The following is a 6,000-nucleotide window of genomic DNA, read 5'->3' as shown; positions in this document are numbered from 1 at the left end:
ACATGAGATGGGTATTAAATGCTGGCCTTGCCAGTGACGCCCACATCCCGAGAATCAATTTAAAAATATGTTGGTTTTGAATGTTAATAAAGTTATCCATTTTCATTCAATCTTGGATTGAACGAAAAGCTTTTCTTTTTAAGCCCTCCACTGCAGGGCGGTCTGTGGCGTGGCATTTATGAAGATCTCAACTGTTTAGATAACTTTCATCTCCACCTATTGCACCAAATATGTGGCCAACCATGCAGGTTGTTACTGTTCTTGGTACTGTGTGTTCTCTCCGCCATTGGTGGTCCAGTCTTCATTCACGACACTCTAGAATCCGTTTCCTAAACTCTTCCCATTTGACAACACTTCCCATCTCACTCCCTGATCCTTCCACCATTCGTTGTGTGCACTTATACAGAGATGGGGGAAACCACGTCTTAGGCCTGTTTCTGCTCTGCGTAACTGGAACTCTGTTTCACTGGAACTCTGCCAGTTTGTGATCTCCCTCCTCACAACAATGCATTTAACGGAGTAAAACATCCCAAGATGCTTCAGAAGGGCAATTATCAAAAATGTAACATCAAGCCACAAAAAGGATAAAAGCGTTACAGTGGTTATATGACTGGACTAGTAATCCAGAGGCCTGGACTAATAATCCGGACTCATGAATTCAAATCCCGTCATGGTGGCTGGGGAATTTAAATTCAATGAAATAAATGTGGTATAATAGAAAAACTAGGATCAGTAATGGTGGCCATGAAACTACCGGATTGTCATTAAAAAAAACCCATCTGGTTGACTAATGCCCTTCAGAGAAGGAAACCTGCGGTCCTTATCCGGTCGGGCCTATATGTGACTCAAGACCCACGGCAACGTCGTTGATTCTTAATTGCCCTCTGAAATGGCCCAGCAAGCCACTTAGTTGTACAATCTCGCTACAAAAAGTCAGAATAAGAATAAAAACAGATGGATCACTAGGCACTGGAGACGACAAGGGCAAACCAGGCCCAGTCGACCCTGCAAAGTTGTCCTCAATAACATCTGGAAACTTGCACCAAAATTGGGAGAGCTGTCATACAGACTAGCGAAGCAACAGCCTGACATAGCCATGCTCACAGAATCATACCTTTCAGCCAAAGTCCCAGACTCTTCCATCACCATCCATTGGTATGTTCTGTCCCACTGGCAGGACAAAGTCACCAGAGGTGGCGGCACAGTGATATACATTCAGGAGGGAGTGGTCCTGAGAGTCCTCAACATTGACTTCGGATATCGTGAAATGTCATGGCATCAGGTCAAACATGGGCAAGGAAACCTCCTGCTGATTACCACCTACCGTCATCCATAAGCTAATGAATCAGTGCTCCTCCATGTTGAGCACCACTTGGAGGAAGCAATAAGGGTAGCAAGGGCACAGAATATCCTCAGCTCGGGGCCTTCAATATCCATCACCAAGAGTGGCTTGGTAGCGCCACTACTGGCCGTGTTCTGAATGACAAACCTCCAGACTGGGCCTGCGGCAGGTGGTGAGCGAACCCAAATGAGGGGGAAACCGACTTAACCTCGTCCTCACCAATCGAACACATAGCAGATGCATCAGTCCATGACAGTATTGGTGGGAGTGACCATCGCACAGCCCTTGTCGAGACGAAGTCCGGTCTTCAAACTGTGGACACCATACAACGTGTTCGGTGGCACAACGAATGTGCCAAATGGGATAGATTCAGAACAGATCGAGCAGCTCAAAACTGGGCATCCACGAGGCGCTGTCGGCCATCAGCAGCAGCAGCAGAATTGTATTCCAGCTCAATCTGTAAGATCATAGCCCGGAATATTCCTCACTCTACCATTACCAATAAGGCAGGGGATCAACCTTGGTTCAATGAGGAGTTTAGAAGAGCATGCCAGGAGCAGCACCAGGCGTATCGAAAAATGAGGGCCCAACCTGGTGAAGCTACAACACAGGACTACATTCATGCAAAACAGCGGAAACAACATGCTATAGACAGAGCTAAGCAATTCCACAACCAACGGATCAAATCAAAGCTCTGCAGTCCGACTTCTTCCAGTCGTGGATGGTGGTGGACAATTAAACAACTGACGGGAGGAGGATGCTCTGTAAATATCCCCATCCTCAATGATAGCGGATTTCAGCAGGTCAGTGCAAAAGACAAGGTTGAAGCGTTTGCAGCCATCTTCAGCCAGAAGTGATGAGTAGATTTTTTTTTATTCGTTCATGGGATGTGGGCGTCACTCGCGAGGCCAACATTTCCTGCCCATCCCTAATTGCCCTTGAGAAGTTGGTGGTGACCCGCCTTCTTGAACCGCTGCAGTCCGTGTGATGAAGGTTCTACCACAGTGCTGTTAGGAAGGGAGTTCCAGGATTTTGACCCAGCGACGATGAAGGAACGGCGATATATTTCCAAGTCGGGATGGTGTGTGACTAGGAGGGGAACACGAAGGTGGTGGTATTCCCATGTGCCTGCCGCTCTTGCCTTCTAGGTGTTCGAGGTCGCCGGTTTGGGAGGGGCTGCAGTGCATCCAGTGAGAGGTACACACTGCAGCCACTATGCGCCGATGTTGAAGGGAGTGAATGTTTATGGTGGTGGATGGGGTGTCAATTAAGCGGGCTGTTTTGTCCTGGATGGTGTCGAGCTTCTTGAGTGTTTTTGGAGCTGCACTCATCCATGCAAGTGGAGACCATTCCATTACACTTCTGACCAGTGACTTGTAGATGGGGGAAAGCCTTTAGGGAGTCAGGAGGTGAGTCACTCGCCGGAGAATACCCAGCCTCTGACCTGCTCTTTCAGCCACAGTGTTTATATGGCTGGTCCAGTTAAGTTTCTGGTCAATGGTGACCCCCAGGATGTTGATGGTAGGGGATTCGGCGATGGTAATGCAGCTGAATGTCAAGGGGAGGTGGTTAGGCTCTCCCTTGTTGGAGATGATCATTGCCTGGAACTTGTCTGGCACGAATGTGAATTGCCACTTATGAGCCCAAGCCTGGATGTTGTCCAGGTCTTGCTGCACGGCGGCTCGGACTGCTTCATTATTTGAGGGGTTGCGAATGGATCTGAACAATGTGCAATCATCAGCGAACATCCGCATTTCTGAACTAATGATGGAGGGAAGTTCATTGATGAACCAGCTGAAGATGTTTGGACCTTGGACACTCCCCTGAGGAACTCCGGCAGCAATTTCCTGGGGCTGAGATGATTGGCCTCCAAAACCACTACCATCTTCCATTGTGCTCGACATAACTCCAGCCACTGGAGAATTTTCCCCCTGATTCCCATTGACTTCAATTTTACTTGGGCTCCTTGGTTGCACACTCGGTCAAATGCTGCATCTCGTCCTCCTTCCGATATCCCCACCTTCACAGAAGCCAGTCTTCAGCCAATTCGATTCACTCCACGTGATTGAAGAAACGGGTGAGTGCACTGGATACAAAAAAAGGCTATTGCCCCGACAACAACCCGGCCGCAATGCTGAAGATCTGTGCTCAAGGACTAGCTGCACCTCCAGCCAAGCTGTTCCAGTACAGCTACAACACTGGTGTCTACCCGCCAATGTGAAAAATTGCACAGGTATGCCCTGTCTACAAAATGCAGGACAAATCCAATCCGTCCAATTACCGCCAATTAGTCTACTCTCAATAATCAGTAAAGTGATGAAAGAGCTGGTCGACAGTGCTATCAACATCGTTGGTCCACATATGGACAAAAGAGCTGAATTCCAGAGGTGAGGTGAGAGTGACTGCCCTTGATATCAAGGCAGCATTTGACCGAGTGTGGCACCAAGGAGCCCTCGGAAAATTGAAGTCAATGGGAATCAGGGGCAAAACTCTCCAGTAGCTGGAGTCGTACCTAGCACAAAGGAAGATGGCAGTGATTGTTGGAAGCGAATCATATCAGCCCCAGGACATTGCTGCAGAAGTTCCTGAGGGCAGTGTCCTCGGCGCAACCATCTTCAGCTGCTTCATCAATGACCTTCCCTCCATCGTAAGGTCGGAAATGGGGATGTTAGCTGATGATTGCACAGTGTTCAGTTCCATACACAACTCCTCAGATAATGAAGCTGTCCGTGCCCGCATGCAGCAAGACCTGGACAACATGAAGTCTTGGGATGATAAGTGGCAATTAACATTCTTGCCAGACAAGTGCCAGGCAATGAACTTCTCCAACAAGAGAGAGAGTAACCACCGCCCCTTGACATTCAATGGCATTACCATCGCGGAATTCCCCGCCATCAACAACCTGGGGGTCACCATTGACCAGAAACTTAACTGGACCAGCCATATAAATACCTTGGCTACAAGAGCAGGTCAGAGGCTCGGTGTTCAGCGGCGAGTGACTCACCTCCTGACTCCCCAAAGTCTTTCCACCATCCAAAAGGCACAAGTCAGGAGTTTGATGGAATGCTCCCCACTTGCCTGGATGAGTGCAGCTCCAACAACACTCAAGAAGCTCGATACCATTCAAGTCAAAGCAGCCCGCTTGATTGGCACCCCATCCACCACCTTAAACATTCACTCCCTTCATCACCGGCGCACTGTGGCTGCAGTGTGTACCATCCACAGGATGCACTGCAGCAACTCGCCAAGGCTTCTTCGACAGCACCTCCCAAACCCGTGGCCTCTACCACATAGAAGGACAAGGGCAGCAGGCACATGGGAACAACACCACCTGCACGCTCCCCTCAAAGTCACAAATCATCCCCACTTGGAAATATATCGCCGTTCCTTCATCGTTGCTCGGTCAAAATCCTGGAACTCCCGACCTAACAGTACTGCGGGAGAACCTTCACCACACAGACTGCAGCGGTTCAAGGAGGCGACTCACCATCACCTTCTCAAGGGCAATTAGGGATGGGAAATAAATGCTGGCCTTGCCAGCGACGCCCACATCCCATGAACGATCAAAAATATTGATCCTATGAAGCACCTTGGGATATTTTACTATGTTAAAGACTATATAAATGCAAGTTGCTGTTGCTGTGTTTGCCGATACTGCCTGTATCTGTGGTTGGGTTTATCTCTGTCTTTCGATCTGACAGTTGATTCTGAATGTATAACTGTGCTTACCTTTACACTGGGGAACCAATGAGCCCAATTTGTGACAATCCCCTCAATTGAAAACCGGTACTCTGAATTTTGATGAGTGTCTCTTCACATTTCCTCCATGAAGCTTCCACCTGTCAATTGAGTGGAGGGGACAATTCCTCCCAAATGGACCCGCCCTCCATTGATCCACCTCCTGGGGCAGGAAATCGGAGGCCTCGACATCAGAATTAGCCGCTCTATTTTAACGAAATCAATAATTGATCAGCTTCTCTAACACCATTATTTCCGCTTTAATGCGGCGCCGCAGTCCTTTAAAATCTGCTGCCCTGCCTGATTCTGAGCTCTGCGGCCAAGTGTGCTGTCGGCAGAGCCAACGGGCAATGTTTCCATGTTTCATGGCAAGTTATACATTTTGATCATCTTGGTTATCTGCAGAGTAGATACACAAAGAAGAGAGATTCGTTCGCTTCATATTAGCCGTGTCTCTGTGGTATCCCTTTCCCCTCTGAGTCAGAATTTTCTGGGCTCAAGCCTCAGTCTAAGAGACTTGAGCATATAATCCAGGTTGACACTCCCAGTGCAGTACTAAGGGAGTATTGTACTGTCAGAAGTGCCATCTTTCAGATGGGATGTTGAACCTAGGCCCAAGGCACGAGTGGGAGAAGAGCAAAGCAGTCCTTCTCTGCTGTTCTGGCCAATTTTTATTCCTCAAACAACACCTTTAAAAGCCAGATGACCTGGTCATTGCTGGTTGAGGGATCTTGGGATGCGAAAATTGGCAGCTACATTTCCTACATTACAACAGTGACGACACTTCAAAAGTGGGCATTGACTGTAAAGCGCTTTGGGACGTCGTGATTGGCTTTATATAAATGCAAGTCTTTCTTCAGTGTCATTGCAAGTCATTTGTTATTGTTGGCCCGCAATGATGACCAGCCAGCAATGCAAAT

Source organism: Heptranchias perlo, chromosome 35, assembly GCF_035084215.1.
Source record: "Heptranchias perlo isolate sHepPer1 chromosome 35, sHepPer1.hap1, whole genome shotgun sequence".
Classification (NCBI taxonomy): domain Eukaryota; kingdom Metazoa; phylum Chordata; class Chondrichthyes; order Hexanchiformes; family Hexanchidae; genus Heptranchias; species Heptranchias perlo.
Note: the sequence above shows the minus strand (reverse complement) of the source record.